Source organism: Oreochromis niloticus, linkage group LG3 (assembly GCF_001858045.2).
Source record: "Oreochromis niloticus isolate F11D_XX linkage group LG3, O_niloticus_UMD_NMBU, whole genome shotgun sequence".
Lineage (NCBI taxonomy): Eukaryota > Metazoa > Chordata > Actinopteri > Cichliformes > Cichlidae > Oreochromis > Oreochromis niloticus.
Window position 1 is genome coordinate 67,884,574 of NC_031967.2, and position 20,518 is coordinate 67,905,091.

Genomic DNA, 20,518 nt, shown 5'->3' on the forward strand with positions numbered 1-20,518 from the left:
CATGCGTCATACCTTGTTTGAAGAACATGGTGTCAAAAATGGTAACTGCTTCAATTAATGCTTACATCACCCTACCACAGAATGAAGAAGATGATAATGAGATAGACATTTGGATATAACATATTCACAAAACCTACTAATTAATGATGTCCTGGCTAAAAATGTTTTACAAGTGGCCATAGACTGATACAGTGTTAGTGAGTTGCTATGTATATATATGTATATATATATAGGAGAAAAGATCAAACAACAGGAGGGAATGTTGAAAGATTTTATTATGTTCATGTTTAGAAGTACATTTTGTTTAAGGTTTTCTAGATGTGTTTGCTCTTTTTTACTAGAGAAATTACGTTGTGCAAGCTTTGTGTGCATTCCAGAGCTCTCTGACTTTCACACCCACATCCTGGGAGCATGGGAGAGGTCGCATCTTCTCTTGCTGATTTATGGTATAGGAGGACACCTACTCTGTATCTGTTTTAGTCTAAGAGCCTTTTGTTTAGATGTACCGTTAGACTCCTGGCACCAGCTTTGGGGAGTCTTCACGGGGTCATATCTCGACCCCGCGCACACACACGCACACAGACACACACGGTATATGTCATATGTTAATGAACCTATGCATATTCATGTAACCAATAAAAGAGCAGTGTTACGGGGGAGCGGATGAGAGCAACTGAGGTCAAGCGAAGGAACGGCGCCTGTCCAGTTCTCTCCCGTGCACGTTAATTTGTAAAACCTGTCTGAGTGTCACTTATTCCAATCTGAGTTACATTACAGGAAAACTCCTTACACCATCATTACGCACTGACCTGGCTGCGTCGCGCTATGCATTGTGGGATATATGGGACCACGAATCATGCACTGGACCACGCTTGATATTTGGGGAAATCAGCGGCGCATTTGGAGTATGCATTTGAAGTACACTTCAGATTGGGACAGCCGTCGTCGTGTGGCGGTGACGTAATCGCACTCAAAATGCGTACTCCAAGCGTGCGGTCTCTAAATAGGGACACAGCCTCACTCTCCCTCGACATGATGAGCACATGACGACTGATGCGCTCATTTGGGTGCACTTGATTCTTGCCTCTTGACATCCTGAGGCCCAGTCAGGAGGGAATTTGCACCTATGTCATCTTAAATAAGGCTACGTTCACACGGATGATCTGATATCATCATGTTGGTGTTGTTCCCAGATCATCATGAAAATGTTCTTCCAGTTTCAACATTGCAAGTGACCAATCACATTGTTGTGACGTTATTCTTTTCTGCGCCACTCCATTCGTGCATTTATGAAATTCCAGTGTTGCAAGGACAATATCAATTCTGCTTATCGTTTATTAAAGGGTTAGGGTCAGGGTCCGTTGATCGGCGGACAGAGGCGGTTTCTCGCAGCTTAAGTACAGTTTTTTGTTTTATGGCGGTTTTTCCCGAAGTCGCAAAAGTATGAGGTCACAACATTCTTTTGGTCATTGGTCACTTGCAATGTTGATCCTGGAACGACATTTAATATGATGATCTGGGAACAACACCAACACGACGATATCAGATGTTATAGATATTAGTGAAACTGTTGGGAAGACAACGTGAACATTTTATTTGTACTGTATAATCTGCAGATTCTGACAGAAATCTGCAACTATCCTTTGAAGCACCGCTCCTCTAAAACAGCAATAAGGATCATTATTAGGTTATTAACATTATTATGTAAATAACAAAATAACTTAAAGCAAAAATTGGGAAATGTGAAGTCTGAAGTCTTTATATTAAGGGCCATCAGTCAAACAATATTGTTTGCTCTGGGTCTAAACAGAGCGCGTTGTGTGTGACGTCTTCTTTTGCGCATGCGGGCCGCTTTAAGCGTTCACACTAGAGAGTGTTTGCTGTCGCATTTTATTTGTAGTGTGAACGAGCAGACAAAAAAAGTGGATTTGATCAAAAAATCGGAATTGAGCATTAAGACCTGCAGTGTGAACGTAGTCTAAGTCATGGTTGGCTTTGTTCAGCATGAAGACAGCTAGCCTTACTCTATTCAAAATTGACGAGCAGCTGTATCTCTGTGGTCTGATGACAATTTGCTCATAACTGACATCTTCAGTTTTTTCTGTTGAGTAGATTATGGCTGGATTATTCTTTGTTGACCATAACATATTTTACTTTACATTTCAAAACAACTACAATATTATACTACAGCAACATCAAAATACTTTTACTTTTCTTCTTATATAAGATTTTATTTAAAAAAAAAAAAAGGCAGCAGGTTCCCACACTTCGTATTCTTAACATCTGATGAGAAACAAAAGCTGTCACACAAAAGTTTGTGTGAAAAGGAAATACCCAAACCCATAAAGCTGCCATCTATTTTCAGTGTACGCTGACACATTTTACCACAGAGCACATTCTCACGAGAAGAAGACTGTTCTTAGCCGAAAGAGAAAAAAAAATGGGGTTAGTTAACTAGAATCAGCAAGAGCACTGTGGTTTTAGTTTCAGAAATTTAAAGTACTCACGGTATTAAAAGGATGTTTGTGTCACGGTCTGGCTGGCAGACTGTGGGGGTGTAGGGAAGGAGGACCCAGGCGCGGTGCTCTGTGTGCGAACAGTGCGTTTATTTACAGTGGAACCAAACAACAATAAATCTCCCTGTTTTCCTCAGACTCCCGTGTCGTGTCTTCTTAAAAAAGTCCGTGCTCCGTGTTCTCCACTCTCGTGTTTTCCACACACACACCCCATGCCTGCTGCCCTCCGATGTTCCACGCTCCTCCTGACGGGAAAATAACCGAGGCAGCCGTCAAGACACTGTATTCCAGTAGGCATACACTCACAGACCTTAACTGAGCTAAGACTGACGTGAAGTGTCACGCAATGATCCCGCATCGGTGGCAGCTTCAAGATTCACATAAGTAATGTGAGTGAAGTCGCCCCCCCCCACACCTTCTTCAAATCCAACAAAAGTGGTATCAAACGTTTGTGCTATGTTTGTGCTGCTTTGTGCTACTAAAATTGTAGTTTGTGCTTCCTCTGTTTTAAAGACACTAATAAAAATGTAAAGGTCAAAAGGTCAACCAGCCCCCCCACATTACCCAAATCAAACAAATTTGATGTCAAACGTTTGTGCTACGTTTGTGCTGGTTTATGCTGCAAAAAATTTCATTTTTGCTGTTATCATTTCAAAAATATTAATAAAATAACGTCTTGATGCGTGCTCAATCATCCAGGTAAGCAAATTCCAAAAGGTTGATTCTGTTCATCTGGACATTTTCAGTGGGAGAAACATTTCATCACTCATCCAAGTAACTTCTTCAGTCTCAGCTGACTGCAGATTTCCCCAACCTTATAAACAGTGCATTTGCACAGCGAAGGAAACTAGCACCACAGAATGAACAATGGGCTGGGGGGTTAGTTCCATGATTGTTAGTATGCAAATTCTTATAACCATTGATCAACGACTACTAATCAAAGACACAGATTCTCGAATGGCCACAATCACTGCAATCACAGCATTGTAAGATGGCAAAAGATGTACCCTTAGGCCCCCCTTCTCGATTCAGAGATGGTCAGCATCCTGACAACCTGATGGAAGAAGCTGTCTCTCAGTCTGCAGGTTCTGGCCCGGAGGCTCTTCAGTATCCTTCCTGATGGCAGCAAACTGAAGAAGCTGTTGAAGGGATGAGTGGAGTCACCTGTAATGGAGAGGACCTTCTGGATGAGGCAGGCGCAGTAGATCTCCTGGGGAGGGAGGCAAGAGAGGTCCCCACAATCCTCTCCGCTGCTCTCACTACCCGTTGTCATTGTTGTCCTGCAGGACCCAGTGCAGGAGTCATACCACACAGTGATGCAGTTGGTGAGGATACTCTCAATGGTGCCTCTGTAGAAGGTGCTCATAGTGGGCTGCTAAAATGTCTAGCTTTTAATAAATAATTACCTGAATCTTACAACCAAAGTAGTCATCTGATGTAAAATGTATAGAAATCATACAATCTTCCTCAATCTTCCTTACATCTACTTAGTTTGTCCTCTGGAAGGTTTATGTCCCAATCTGAACTTTCTGAGACATGTTGAGGAGGTAATTTATCCATTTAAATCAGTTGTGATGCATCAAGGACACATCTAAAACCTACAGGGACACCGGCCCTCGTGAACCCCTGATCCAGGTACACAAAGACGAAAGGCAATACAGTCCATCAATCACTGAAAAGTCATGGCAGCACTTTTGAGGCAAAACAACATGCGCAAAAACTCGAGAAGGCCAAAGGGAGTAATTACTGTGGTTTCAGGAACGTCTTTGGCGAGAACCTATTCAATTCAATTCAATTTTATTTATATAGCACCAAATCACAACAGCAGTCGCCGCAAGGTGCTTTATATTGTGCAGTAAATGGTACAATAATACATACAGAGAACAACCCAACAATCATATGACCCCCTATGAGCAAGCACTTTGGAGACAGTGGGAAGGAAAAACTCCCTTTTAACAGGAAGAAACCTCCAGCAGAACCAGGCTCAGGGAGGGGCGGAGCCATCTGCTGCGACCGGTTGGGGTGAAAGAAGGAAAACAGGATAAAGACCTGCTGTGGAAGAGAGACAGAGCTTAATAACAGATATGATTCAATGCAGAGAGGTCTATTAACACATAGTGAGTGAGAAAGGTGACTGGAAAGGAAAAACTCAATGCATCATGGGAATCCCCGGCAGCCTACGTCTATTGCAGCATAACTAAGGGAGGATTCAGGGTCACCTGGTCCAGCCCTAACTATATGCTTTAGCAAAAAGGAAAGTTTTAAGCCTATTCTTGAAAGTAGAGATCGTGTCTGTCTCCCGAATCCAAACTGGAAGCTGGTTCCACAGAAGAGGGGCCTGAAAACTGAAGGCTCTCCCTCCCATTTTACTTTTAAATAGAGCGAAGTGCTCTAATAGGGTGATATGGTACTACAACCTCTTGTCTTGCCGAAGTCATCTGCTGGCCTGTCAGCTCAGTGTGTCTGGTGTCCTACTAACTCAATAGCAGCCGGGCAACTGTTGTTTAGCCATGTTTCGACGAAAAACACGCCATTTGAGTCCATAATCTGTCTGTTGTTGGTGAGGGAGCTCTATATCTCATCCATTTCGTTTGTCAGAGAATGGACACTGGCGAGGAAAATGTTGAGCAAAGGGAGCCAAGGTGGTGTTAGCTTTAGCTTAGCTCAGAGCCCTCTACACCAACCTCACCTTTGTTTACATTCTTGGCGCCGCCTGCATGCACATCCGCCCGGCCGGGAATAGTGGGCAGCCTCCGGTGTTCTGGAGATCTCTGGGATGAGTCGAGATCGGCGACAAAACTACTGGAGTTATCCCAAATGTCCAGAAGCTCTTGTCTGCTGTAGGTCAGCAACACACAGCAATTGAGGCTGAACAATCCAGTCAAGAGTAAATGAAAAACCCTGCAACACAGCAGATTCTGGAGAGACACTGAGCCTGTTTTACTGTTGGATGGTTTCATCTGTGAAAACACATCATATTAAACAAATTCAAGAAAAACTGTCAGACTTTATCTGATACAACATAATGAAGAAAATCACCTCCATCATAAAGAGGAAGTGTAATCGGTTACTGTCCTGTTCTCTGATTACAGTCGCTTGATTTCCAGGAAGTGCTGCAGCAGCTGCATGCCCTCTCTCCCTGCGGACTATTTGCTGCTCGTCTGTTTCTGCTGCATCTTTGTCCCTCACTGTAAACAGATGTACTGAGAGACTCCTGCACTGATGTTTCATAGGAAAGTCCAAACAGCCTCACTGGTTCTCCATAGAGAACAAAGATTTGCTCTCTGTGGCTCCAACACAACTTAAAATGGTAAATGGCCTGTATTTGTATAGGGCTTTACTTAGTCACTATCGACCCCAAAGCGCTTTACACTACATTCAGTCATCCACCCATTCACACACTGGTGATGGCAAGCTACATTGTTGTCACAGTTGCCCTGAGGCACACTGACAGAGGCGAGGCTGCCGGACACTGGCGCCACCGGGCCCTCTGAGGTTGCCAGTAGGCAATGGGTGAAGTGTCTTGCCCAAGGACTGTGGGAGCTGGGGCTTGAACCGGAAACCTTCAGATTATAAGACCCAACTCTTGAGACAAAAGACAATCAAAGTTGCTTAAGAACAGCTCCAAGGGAGGTATAAATAAATATGTAGCCCAATAAGTATAAAATCCAGAAAGCTACGCAACATGGGGCGGTTCATTTACAAACACAAGTCTAACTTAAGTTTCACACTGTTTTTTGTTAGAAAACAATCACATTGTTACAGCTTAAATTACACAAAATGTCAGAAATCTGCACTGTCACGAACAAAAATTTAAACCTAATTTTTCATGATTTGTTGGATTAACCCACTGAGGTCTGAAATACAACCGGCCATTTTTGATTCCTTTTGAGTTTACGTTTGTATTTCACCCTCAGATTGTTTCCTTTTATTTTTTCCCCCTTGCCTTGTTTGGTATCATTCTTTTTTAGCTCAACTGAGTTTAGTTGTTTTTTCACTGACATACTGCATTAGTATTACTGATCTGAAATCACACAAAGAACTTAAAATCCTAAAAGTATTTTTACTGTAAAAAAAAAAAAAACAACCCACAGACATGTTGAGTAAATATAAATTGTACATTTTGTAAACATATACAACTATTTATCTAAAAATCTAAAAAAAAAAGGTTTGTCCACCAAAAGACAGAGGAGAGCAGCACAGGGACAAACCTGCAGGCCTGACAACAGCAGGTGTACCACTCCGCTGGTTTTCTACTTAGTGACAGTGTTTACGTTGCAAATGTGCCTTTGTGACATTCATTAGTGCCCTCACTGACACACAAAACAAAACGACTACACAACAGAACAGCTGCACAAGACAACACAACACACTAAGTATACACTTCACACTAAACGTCACAAATCTCCCACATCTAAAAACTCTCTCTCTCTCTCTCTCTCTCTCTCTCTCGCTTGCTGTCTTTACCGTCACTCCCAAAACGTTTCCCTCTTCCTAAACAACCAAATCCTACTTGTTGACTTTTTTTTAATTGGACGACATGGTGCATTTTTCCACCGACAGGAAAGAGGTGGCTTTTTTCCTTTCTTTACTGTTTCGCGCTTTCCTTAGAAAACGCTTAAAACACACACACACACACACACACACAAACATGATGACAGTATTTAGTAAAAAGCGTGGCTTATATATATTATCACAACTCTGAATTTACTGGCCTGTAATTAAAATGTAAAAACTTTGAAGTCCGAACTTTCAATCTGGGCTGAAATAGAGACTCAGCATGGCTGCAGCTTGTTGCTATGTCAGCTTACATCAGTCATGTGATTTGGAGGTGCAGCGTGTCCGTGGACCACAGAGGGTTAATAACACTCACCTTCATTACATTTCCAGAGTGTAACATCCAACCACCTGTGTAAAATCCGAAATTCCCATGGTGTTGTTCAAAATGTGCTCTGGCACAATCACAAACATCGCTTGCTACTGAAAATTAGAAAAAAGCTGGTCCTGCTATGGGCTGAACCATTTGTTAATAGTGGAGGGGGGGAACACTATCCAACATATTCAGTTTAAGCATTTATATTCACTGTTGACTGTAACTACGCTCAAACTGTTAATGCTATCTTATTTTAATAAACAACACTGTCATATGCAAAACTGGGGTGGCACTTGGGGTGTCAAGGGATCATTTTAGGGTGGCACTTGCCACCCCATGCCACCCTTCTAGATCCACCCCTGCTCTTTGAACAAGATAGAAATTTAGGCGTAACATGGCCTTGCAAACCTAACAGTGAGATCTTAAGAGATCCACAGCTCTTCAATGGGGTGTCTTGGGGTTCCCAGTGTTAAGATATTTATTGTGTGTACTCATGTTGTACAGTGTTTAACTGCATTAAGGTTACTGTGGGCTTCCCTCCTGGAAGCCCTCACCGCCTGGTATTCTCAGCCTCAGCATCATTTCCCGTCTATGCTTATGTCCAAATTGCTCGATCCATCTTTAAATAAGAAGTCGTACCCCCAACATCATTACTCTTCCTCACTTCCACTCTCTCCTGCGGTATTGACTGGAGCAGTTATCATTTCCTCACCGCATTCAGCACAACCCTCAAATGACTGTTTTTCAACCACAATTTCTGGAGGCCAAGGCGCCAGCTAAGGACTGCATGCAGCTGTCACTGCCTGGACAGGGTCAGTGGTCGGTGCAGCTGCAGTTCTCCTCATGTGTGCCAGAGGCAGCCGTGCCTACTGGTTTTGGACCTGTTTTTGCTGGGGGGACTGAGGAGCCCGCCCAGCCTTCACCGTCATCAGCAGTTTCAACTGAGGGGTCTCAGGAACCGCTTCAGCCTGCTGCTTTCGCTGGGGGGACCGAGGAGCCCATCCAGCTATCACCGTCGCCTGCAGCAGCAGCTGCAGCAGCTCCATCCCCGCCTGCGGCAGCAGCTCCATCACTTCCTGCAGCAGCAGCCCCATCACCGCCTGCAGCAGCAGCTGCAGCAGCCCCATCACCGCCTGCAGCAGCAGCTGCAGCAGCTCCATCACCGCCTGCAGCAGCAGCTGCAGCAGCAGCTGCAGCAGCTTCATCACCATCCGCAGCGGCAGCTTCATCACCGCCCGCAGCGGCAGCTTCATCACCGCCCGCAGCGGCAGCTCCATCACCAGCTTCGTCTTCGCCTGGTCCAGCCTCCGTGTCTTCTTCCTCGCCTGGTCCAGCCTCATCATCGCCATCCACGCCTGCATCATCCTCATCGTCATCCACCCCTGCAGCGTCCTCATCGTCATCCAAGCCTGCAGCGTCCTCATCGTCATCCACGCCTGCAGCGTCCTCGTCTTCATCACCCTCGCCTGCAGCAGCCTCGTCTTCATCACCCTCGCCTGCAGCGGCCTCGTCTTCATCACCCTCGCCTGCAGCAGCCTCGTCTTCATCACCCTCACCTGCAGCAGCCTCGTCTTCATCACCTTCGCCTGCAGCATCACCACCCGCAACCGCCATGCTGCCGTCAGGTTCCGCCTCGTCTGCTTCATCCATATCTGGTTCAGCCCCCGTGCCTGCATCCTCGTCTGGTCCAGCCCCCGTGCCTGCATCCTCGTCTGGTCCAGCCCCGTGCCTGCATCCTCGTCTGGTCCAGCCCCCGTGCCTGCATCCTCGTCTGGTCCAGCCTCCGTGTTTTCATCCTCGTCTGCAGCAGCAGTTTCGGCCTCGCCTGATCTGGTTTCAGCATCAGCTTTGGCCTCATTCTGCTCTTCATCCTCACCTGGTACTGGTGCTGGCATGCCGCCATCCGGTCCGCATTGGGCGCCTCAACATCGCTGGCCATTTTCTAGGCCGCTGGCTGGTTATCATCGCCATCGAGGACGCCCTCCTGAACGGGGTTGTCGCCGCCACTGCCTTCCGCGTGACCAGCCTCCGGACTTCTGTCGCCGCCACTGCCTTCCGCGTGGCCGGCCTCCGGACTTCTGTCGCCGCCACTGCCTTCTTCAAGGCCTTCCCCCTGAACTGTTTCATCCTGGCCTTCGGTGCTATCGGCCCCCGGGCTGGCCACCTGAACTATGTTTTGGACTCTGCTCCCCTATGAGTGTTTGGGACCTTTTGTTTGGGACTATAGGGCCTCCGTTTTGGTCCTGGTCCGGACCTGGGCCTCCCACCACCCACCCGGGCTTGGTGGTTCATTTGTGTTTTGGGGCTGTCGGGAGCCAGCCCTTGGGGGGGGGGGGGGGGTACTGTCATGGTCCTGGGTCGGTGACCCAGCGCTTTAAGTTTATTATTATCCTTTTTCTAGTTTATTCTAATTTTGTATTTGTTCTTAGGGTTTGAGTTGTGTGTTTCTTTCATCCCTACCTGTGCCTCTCCTCTGTGTTCTGTTCGTGTCTCCAGTTGGTTGTGTAAAACAGTCTGTGAGTTTCCTGTTTTACTTTGTAGGTTTGTGTCTCGTTATGTCCATCAGTTCCAGCTGTGTCCCCGCCTGTCTGCCATTTCCTAATTACCTGGTGTGTGTATTTATACTGCGTGTCTGCCTGTGCTCCTTGTCGTGTCGTCTGTGTTTCTCTGTGAACCTTCCGTGTATTCAACATTGTTTCATGTTTCACCGTGTCTCTCTGCTCCTCGCTCCATGTCCTCCCTTTTGTATTAGTTTTTCCCAGTTTAGGGTTTTGTTTGGTTCTGCTCCACACCTTGGTTATTGTGCACTGAAAATAAACCCACTTGCATCTCCGCCACTGTCTGCTTTTGGGTCCTCCTTTCTCACCTCCACACAACTACCAGCCGAGTTGTGACATTTTATTAATCAGACCAAGATGATCTAAATTCACAAACAGAGCGGGGCGTTGTCTCTGGACATCTGTTCAACCTGTTTTATGTTTTACGTGTTTTAAGTTCACTTCCTGTTGCTTTGTGTATCTACTCTGGTCAAAAGAATCCACGCTTCATGTCCACAATTCTTTTTTATTCCTCTCACAATCATGGAGCACCGTGAAAACTAGAAACAAGTAAGATGCTATCAATAGCACAAGTATAATACATAAACATGAGTACCAAATAAAGAAAACAAACAGAAAACAATATAACGATCTCAGACGCTCTGCTACTGTTCTCATTGCATACATATTTCAGTGTCAGCTACACTTATCAAATGCGGGATTTCTTACTCAGATATGTGAGCTTACAGCAGGTGGAAAAAGATGGCTGCTAATGTGATGGCACTGCAGATATAAGATGTGTCTGTATAAACATAAAATCAAAGGGAGATAACAGGAAGTTGGTCTGTTGTTACTTGGAGCACAGTTTACCCACAGATTTGAACTTGTTGCTTTCTAAAAAACTATTTTAATTTTTCAAAAACCTTTTCTCTGTGTGGAATAAAACTTCCAAAACTGTTTTTCCATCCTGATGATCAGAAGAGTGTTTGAGGGTCTCAGAGACCCTTCAGAACAACATTAAGTGTTTAAAATGACGTCTTTTAGCTGTTTAAGCGATTACAATCATGTGATTTCCAGGAAGTCTGCAGCAGCTGCATGCTCTCTCTCCCTGCAGACTATTTGCTGCTGCCTGTCTCTACATGTTTTCTCTGTGTGTGTTTCTGCTGCTTCTTTGTCCTCACTGTAAACAGATGTACTGAGAGACTCCTGCACTGATGTTTCATAGGAAAGTCCAAACAGCCTCACTGGTTCTCCATAAAGAACAAAGATTTGCTCTCTGTGGCTCCAACACAACTTAAAGACAATAAAAGGTGGACAAAGTTCTCAGGAACAGCTGTGCAGGAGGTCATGACCTTTGACTTTATTCATTAGAACAAGTTTATCTCAATTAACTGACAGACAGAGTGGATGGTTGTCTCTACAGGTTCATTTCCTGTTACTTTAATTCGTCTGTCACTTTGCATATGTCGTCGACTGTGGGTTGAGTGGTTTTGCTAAGCAGACATATCTAAGACGCGTCTATAAAATAGGATGTCAAACAAAACGATAGACAGGTTAGTTCAGCTGGTTTGTACACAGTTGAGTTAATTTACTATTTTTTAATTGCTTGTTTTGAATTCAGTAGGTTCCTTTTGACTTACAGAGAAAGCAGATGGATTATACCAACTTCACATTGTTTTTTATATTCGTCTTTATATCAATCTTTGTTTTCCATTTTGATGATCAGAAGAGTTTTGGACAATTAACGAGATCTCTTGGGAACAACAGTAAGTGTTTGCTGTCTTTTTCTAACATCATTTTTAGTCTTTTAGGTAAAAAGTTTCAGTTGCCATGGTTACAATTCAGTTATCATCCACCCATAAAAACATTGAACAGAAAAACTGTTTCAAAAATGAGTGAGACTTAATTTCAAATGTCATTTCCTTTCTAGTGGATGCTAACCCTGTAAATCCTGAACCATGAAATCATTTCGTCCAACATATCAAATATCACTTAAATGCAACTTCTCTATCATATCAAGACTATCTTTCTGCTACTTCTGTGAAGGTTCTCAGTCATCCAGGTATCGTAATCTAAGGAGCTTAGAAAGAAAACCATCTGGACTTCTTTCAATTGCTTCAAGATGTTTCACCTCTCATCCGAGAAACTTCTTCAGTTCTAAGGTCAATTGGTGGAGAGTCCCAGATTTAAGCCCTGTAGGAATATCCCCACCCAAGAGGGACAAAGGACCCCCTAATGTTCCTCTACATAATCACATGAGCCAAGGTGTGAAAACAGGTGTAGGTCACTGCGCCCCTTTGTTTTGATCACGCAGTATGGCAGCCCCTACATCTCAAAATTGTTTAGAGTGTGGCATTTCCATACCTTTAGAGGATTGGAGTGATCAATGTCTGTTCTGCTCGGGCTCTCAACATTATCTCAGACGTTGCTGCGTCTGACTGGCATCCTCTATTCAACCACGCTTTCGGAGAGTATTCCATTTGATTAGGCTGCCAGCCACCTACCCTGTCTGCAGTGCGGTGCAGAGTGGCCTGGTGCAGCGCTGGCTCTCTGTCTGGCATATTGCCTGCATGTCATGGGTTACACAGTCAGAGTGTGCTCACTCATCTACTTGGTGGGCTGAGCTCCCTGGCTGTTATGAGTGTCATTCGGAAGTTTACTCTTGCTGCTCACCTGTCTGCAGTCAGTGCAGAGCAGCTGTTTGGCTCTGGGGGCGGCTCTTTGGGTCATGTCCCTGGCTTGACCCTCCACTTTTAGCAGGCTAGGATGCCAGCCCCTCCCCTGTCTGCAGACAGTGCAGGGCGGCTGCTCAGTTCGTGTGGCTGAACGACAAAACCTTCAGCTTTATTTAAATATTAAATTTAATCTGATATATTTAGGTTTAAACTCAGATTCAGTTCTTCAGTGAAAATACCAAAAAATCTCATTTAGACATTTGGAACAAACTAAGAGTCAGATCAGCAGAACCTCGAGAACACGACATGTCTACTGTAACTGTGTCACTCTGCTCCGCTTTGATGTTTGTTTCTGCAGGTGAGATTTAACTGTTAGAAACTAAACTGAGTATTACTCTGGTTAAATTATTAATATTTCTCAAAGGATTTCATATTGACAGGAAACTGAAGTTCAGGTGTAGCTGTGCTGTGTGGGGAAAGACTGTTTTAGAAAAGAGTCCCATAATAATCAGTACTATAAATGTTTCTACCAGGCCCTAACCTAACAGTGACACTGATACCACATCCATCACTGCAAACTGCTGAGTTTAACCTGCACTTACCGTCCTGTGAATACAGAAATGGTAATTTTTTTTCATTTGCTGTCACACACCTAGAGATGGCACGATACCACTTTTTTATGTCCGATACCGATACCGATATCATAAATTTGAATATCTGCCGATACCGATATGAATCCAATATAGTGTTTTTTAATCAATAAAACTGTTTTTTTAATATCTTGCTGCATTTTGTATAAGTTCATACTCAAGTTTAAATAAACAACAACACTAAAGCTATTCTGTTATACCTGTGTGTAAAAAATACACTGCACCCAAAATATTTCATAGTTCAGCAAAACTGATCAATCTAATAAACTTAAACCTACTCCATCCTCCCTATTCTGGTATTTTAAAGAGTTCTTAGCAGAAATATTAAACAACCTAACTAATAGGGTTGCAAACTCCCAGCAAAAAGAAAATAGGGAACCACCACCCAACCTCCACCTCATGATGCTTAATCGACGTAATCAACTTTAATTTGATGCAGTGTGAAAAAAAAAAATGCACAGAAATAAATTATTTTTCAAGAATAATTAAATAGATTCAACATCTTTCTTCAACAGAATTGCAGAATTCACAGATGGTACCTTCCCAAAGGAAAAAGTACTATAGCTTACTGCAAACTGCATTTCGTTGCCCTGTACCTGTGCATGTGCAATGACAATAAAGTTGAATTCTATTCTATTCTATTCTAGGGTATATTAGACTTAACAGTTACTATATACAGTAATGGACTTCTATACATTTTACATCAGATTAAAACTTTGGGTGTAAGATTCAGATAATTATTTATTAAAAGCTAGACATTTTAAATGAGAATAAGAAAAAAAAGTATGTCTATCCCTTTTCCCTGTTAATGCCCTGTCGGCCCCCCTGGCTAAACTTTGCTAGATCCGCCCCTGCACAGTTACCAGCCGTCAGCTACGTAGAAAAGGATCCTGGTGTAGAAAGTAATATTAAATAAATTCTAACGACAGCTTATCAAGGTTAAACGTGCTGCTGTTATTCAGCCGCTGGTTTCCTCTTTCTGGTGCAAAGTGGGCCAAAAACAAAGAAGAGAGACGGACTCGCGACAGAAAAGCCGATCAGCTGATCATTAAGCGGTTTCATGAAGTAGCAGCAAGAAGAGGCAGTCGCTCCATATATCGGTTGTTAAGCTTAACGCGGGAACGCTTTACAAACATTCAGAGATGAACTTACACACTTGCTTTACTTCTCTCTGGGATAACTTCCTCAGAGATGAAATGCTGGTTTGGTAGCGAGGCTACAAATACACACAGCCGCTCCAACGTGATGCATACTGCTCCGACGTGCTACGGTTATGAGCCGAGTTACGCCGTGTCGCAAGTTTTGTGAGGTGCTTTTTTGATATTTAATGGATCGGATTACATTTTTTATTTCTCTCCGATATCCGATCCAGTAATTTAGTTCTATCTCTACACACACCCACAACCAGGAAGCAGCTTCACCCACACACTCAACTCACACACTGGTAATGGCAAGCTACATTGTAGCCACAGCCACCCTGGGGCGCGCTGACAAAGGCGAGGCTGCCGGACACTGGCGCCACCGGGCCCTCTGACCACAATGAGTGGTGAAGTGTTTTACCCAAGGACACAATGACGAAGACTGTTCAAGCCGGGGCTCGAACCGGCAACCTTCCTATTACAAGGCGAACTCCCAACTCTTGAGCCACGATCGCCCAATTGTCTTGTATGTAAGTGAATTCAGTCACCCCAGTCAGCCCAGGGATCTGGCTGACAGTCTCCACCCCTGTTCAGATCCAACTTTGCATTTTTCAGCCTTTTTCTACTTGTACTGAACTTCAACCTATATTGTGCTGATGAGGCTTGTAGAGTTTGAGACGTTAAAGAAAAAGATTACTCCAGTCATTTATGAATAATTCCCCATGATGTTGGATACTTGGTATAGTCCACTCAATAGGTGTTTTGGTCAAACAGTCAAAGGAGTTTGCAAAGAAAAGCGTCTGGACTTCTTTGAGTTGCTTGAAGACGTTTCACCTCTCATCCGAGAAGCTTCTTCAGTTCTAAGGTCAAATGGCCGAGAGTCCCAGATTTAAACCCAGTGGGAGTATCCCCCCAAAGAGGGACAAAGGACCCCCTGGTGATCCTCTAATCACATGGGCCAAGGTGTGAAAGCGGGTGTGGGACCTAATCAGCCAGGGTTTCGGGTGAGCTCATTGTGAAACCTGGCCCCACCTTGTCATGTGAATTCCTGAGGTCAGACGGCCCAGGATGTGAGTGGGCGTTGTGAGATTATTCTGTTATCATATGTTACCTTATATATGTAATCAAAGTAGTTGAAATATGATACTGCTGTAGATCATATTATACCCCTTAATATAGAGTGTGTGATCAGTATGTAGTTTTAGTTTGCATTATACTTCTGACTTAAAAGAGTGTGAAAATCATTAGATCTATTGGATTGACCTGTATTACTCGACACTGTTGAATGTGTTACACTGTTTCTTGACATTTCATACTGCTGAATCATGAAGAGAATGTTGTGTGCAGAAGACCTTGTGTCGATAAAAGAAGAGAAAAGACCACATTCCATACCCCCACCTTTACGGAGAGCAGAAAAACAAGGAGCCGAGGTCATAACTTAGGCACCGTAAGAGAGAAAACATGTGAATGTTTAGGCTTTTTATGACTAGGTGGGGGCTACTAGAGGCTATAAAAGGCTGAGTAACCCGTCACCATTTTGAGACTTGCTGTGACCCTCTGCAGGCAGGTCTCCCCATCATGATGGTTCTTATGCTCTTAAGTGTTGAATTATATGGAAATAAAATATTGTTGATTGAGCATTTATACACCGAGTATTGTCCTTCCTTCAGCCCAAAGATTAAAAGAATTGGGAGATTTTAACAACTTGGTGCCGGTGACCCGGATCTTTGGTGTGCTGAGGAGGGGCAGATTTGGCCTGTGGTGAGATCGTGGGGCGAGGCGAACAGAGGGCCGGCCTAAACAGAAAGGTAAGCACAGCCTGTTGTATTATAAATACCAAATGTGCATATTGGGCTTTCCAAATTAATCTGTTCGCTGAGTTACACATATTTTCACAGTAAATTTGTCGGTGTCTGGTTTTTGGCACGAGATACTAACAACAAAAGTTGAGGCTGAATTCCAGTGTGTTAGATAAACTGCTTCTACCAAGAAACTAATAATATACTACGTTGAGCTAGTTGCAGTTTAATTGCTTCTACCAAGAAACTAATAACATACTACGTTGAGCTAGTTGCAGCCCACTTTACCTTCCACATTTAACTTTGTCTAAGACTGGCTTCTGTAGCAATAATACATTAGAATCTTTGGAGACGCGGCCATATGTCCAGTACATTGAATAGAGGTTTTGAAGTTGGCGAAAATCTAGGAACACCAGACCAACGAGGTTCGAGAGGCTCTTGGCAAAAAGGGGGACACGGCGGTGACCCCAAAATACACAGATCTTTGTTTGAAATCGGGGCAGAATAATTCAGTGAGATTTTAACAGCGTTAAGGCGTCTGGGGAGGGAACTCAAAACTGGATTATAGATGGCAGACAGTTGGTGTCGTAAACCACCACCTCTGTTCAAAGATGGTCGCTCACAGTGGACATAGATGGCCTCTTTCACTCCTCTTTCAAACCATCTGTCCTCTCTGTCCAAAATGTGAACATTGGCATCCTCGAAAGAGTGTCCTTTGTCCTTTAGATGCAGATGGACTGCTGAGTCTTGTCCTGTGGAGGTGGCTCTTCTATGTTGTGCCATGCGCTTGTGAAGTGACTGTTTGGTCTCTCCGATGTAGAGGTCTGGGGATTCCTCGCTACACTGTACAGCATACACCACGTTGTTAAGTTTGTGTTTTGGAGTTTTGTCTTTCGGGTGAACCAGTTTGTGTCTGAGTGTGTTGCTGGGTCTGAAGTACACTGGGATGTCGTGTTTGGAGAAAACTCTCCTGAGTTTCTCTGATACACCGGCTACATAGGGGATGACAACGTTGTTGCGTCTGTCTTTCTTATCCTCCCTCGCTGGTGTCTGATATTCTTTTCTGTGGCTCTTTGCTGACTTTATGAACGCCCAGTTAGGATAACCACATGTTTTCAGTGCTTCCTTTACGTGTGTGTGTTCTGCCCGGTGGTGTAGGGTCCCTACACCACTGGGCACCACCCTACACCACCGGGCAGAACATGTTCCCTCTAAGCCTGAAGGGAAAAAGAAGGAACACACACACGTAAAGGAAGCACTGAAAACATGCGGTTATCCTAACTGGGCGTTCATAAAGTCAGCAAAGAGCCACAGAAAAGAAGATCAGACACCAGCGAGGGAGGATAAGAAAGACAGACGCAACAACGTTGTCATCCCCTATGTAGCCGGTGTATCAGAGAAACTCAGGAGAGTTTTCTCCAAACACGACATCCCAGTGTACTTCAGACCCAGCAACACACTCAGACAGAAACTGGTTCACCCGAAAGACAAACCTCCTAAACACAAACTTAACAACGTGGTGTATGCTGTACAGTGCAGCGAGGAATGCCCAGACCTCTACATCGGAGAGACCAAACAGCCACTTCATAAGCGCATGGCACAACATAGAAGAGCCACCTCCACAGGACAAGACTCAGCAGTTCATCTGCATCTAAAGGTCAAAGGTCACTCTTTGAGGATGCCAATGTTCACATTTTGGACAGAGAGGACAGATGGTTTGAAAGAGGAGTGAAAGAGGCCATCTATGTCCACTGTGAGCGACCATCTTTGAACAGAGGCGGTGGTTTACGACACCAACTGTCTGCCATCTATAATCCAGATCTGAGTTCCCTCCCCAGACGCCTTAACGCCCACTCACATCCTGGGCCATCTGACCTCAGGAATTCACATGACAAGGTGGGGCCAGGTTTCACAATGAGCTCACCCGAAACCCTGGCTGATTAGGTCCCACACCCGCTTTCACACCTTGGCCCATGTGATTAGAGGATCACCAGGGGGTCCTTTGTCCCTCTTTGGGGGGATACTCCCACTGGGTTTAAATCTGGGACTCTCGGCCATTTGACCTTAGAACTGAAGAAGCTTCTCGGATGAGAGGTGAAACGTCTTCAAGCAACTCAAAGAAGTCCAGACGCTTTTCTTTGCACACTCCTTTGACTACAATGACCTGGATGACTGAGAACTGTTGCGAAATCAGTTTTGCCCCGGTTCTTTTATTCGTCAAGGGATCCAGAGATGCACCGGAACTCAGTAGTTATTTTCACAAAACCTTTATTCAGCTTTATTCATCTTCATTTAAGATAAGATAAGAGATAAGATAAGATAAGACTTTATTGATCCCACGACGGGGAAATTTTTGCATCACCTCAGCTCAGGTACAGATATCAGAAGGAAATACAAAAAAAATACAAATAAGTACAATCAATGAAAAAAGTAAGATAATACACTATATACAATGGTAGCACACACAGTATGTGATTATGGATATGGTTGGAAATATGAAAGACATAAACTATATCGCTTGATATAGCTATTGTACCACTACTATTCCTATTTATAGACATGTACACACACACATGTACACACTAAATATACATATGTATACATATACATACATATATACCTGCACATGTCCATACACATGGAAGGTCCATTATGCATGAAGTGGTGACCGTGGATGTTCACAGTGTCCAGTGACTTATGACATTGTGATTGAGGAGTTATAGAGTCTAACTGCTGTTGGGATGAATGATCTGCGAAAGCGCTCCTTCCTGCACCAAGGGTGTTTCAGTCTCTGACTAAAGGAGCTGCTCAGCCCACTCACATACTTATGCAGTGGGTGATGTGGGTTGTTCATGATGGATGTAAGGATGTATGGATTTAAGCATGCATCTTCTAGAAGGGAAGACATGCAAGGCCGGTGTCCCTCTGAAACAATCTTCACCTCTTTGTTAGTTACACCCAGCTGTATAGCAGCGACCCCATCATAAATCCCCCACAATGTGCTGCAAACTCTGTGTCTGTGTCTATGTGCACGAGCACGTGAGTGAGTGTGCATGTGGATGTGTGAGTGTAACAGTTAAAACACTGTGGGTATGTGTCTCTTCCTAGGGGCCATAAATACCATCTCCCCTCCAGACCACAGTTATCAAGTTACAAATGTTGAGACCCCCACACAGGTATCCTCTGGGGAATTTCCACTCAGCATTAACTCCTCTTTGTCTTACTTTCACAGTTCAACTGGGGAGGGTCTCCTAAGATCTACTCCTAAGTTCATGACACAGTCAGGCCTTTATTTATATCCTGGGCAGTGTCAGTGTCTCTACCATAATTCTACATTCTATCTTAACACATGTCTAAACTCTAAAATAAGCTAAACATTTCTACAGAACCTTCACAGACATTTTGGTCAAACAGTTGTACCTTGACCTTTAACCTCTGCTCTGTGTTGTTTCCTCTTTCAGTCCAGAAAACCATCACAGCTGAGTCTGGACAGAACATCACTCTTACATGTCGAGCTCCGAACAACAACATCAGAGCTGCAGAGTGGAACAGAACTGACCTGGGAGATGAATATGTGCTTTTGTACCGGGATGGTCACTTTCAGGATGAGGGTCAGCATCCATCTTTTATGAACCGGGTGGATCTGCAAGACAGACAGATGAAGGATGGAGACGTGTCTTTGATTCTGAACAACGTGACGATTAATGATACTGGAACATACCAGTGTCATGTCGTCCAGGAAGTAGAAGGACCTATGACTCTAATCAACAGCACCAACCTGGTTGTTGATCCTCCAGGTGAGTGAGTAGAGTTGAGTGTGTGTGTGTGATCAGAGGTGAAGCTGCTTCCTGGTTGTTGATGTTTGTTTCTAAAGATGTTGTTGATGAGACTTTGTAGAAAGCAGCTGGTCTGAGTGATGTGATCAGAGTGCAGTAGATAATGTCTGACAGCAGTTTGAAGAGGAAATGGATTCTGTTCTGTTCTTCACTCATCACCTACCTGACAGCTGACACCTCACACCTGTTTCTCACCTGCAGGTCAGACAGGAGCAGACACAGAGGATGGAGGAAAGGAGGCAGGGAAGGAGGCGGGATCTGTTGGACTGATTGTTCGTCTGTCAGTTCTTGCTGTACTTCTTGTTGCTGCTGTTGTTGGTTTTCTGATCTACAGAAAACATAAACAACAGCAGAGTCAGGATTCATAACAGCCTCCTGTTGAACTGTAGCCTGTTTCAAATTCGTTTTTTTTCACATGGACTCTGAGTCTCCTGCTGCTGTTCAGACTCTCAGTGTTGTCAGTGAACATTCAGGTACAGACAGATGATCTGAT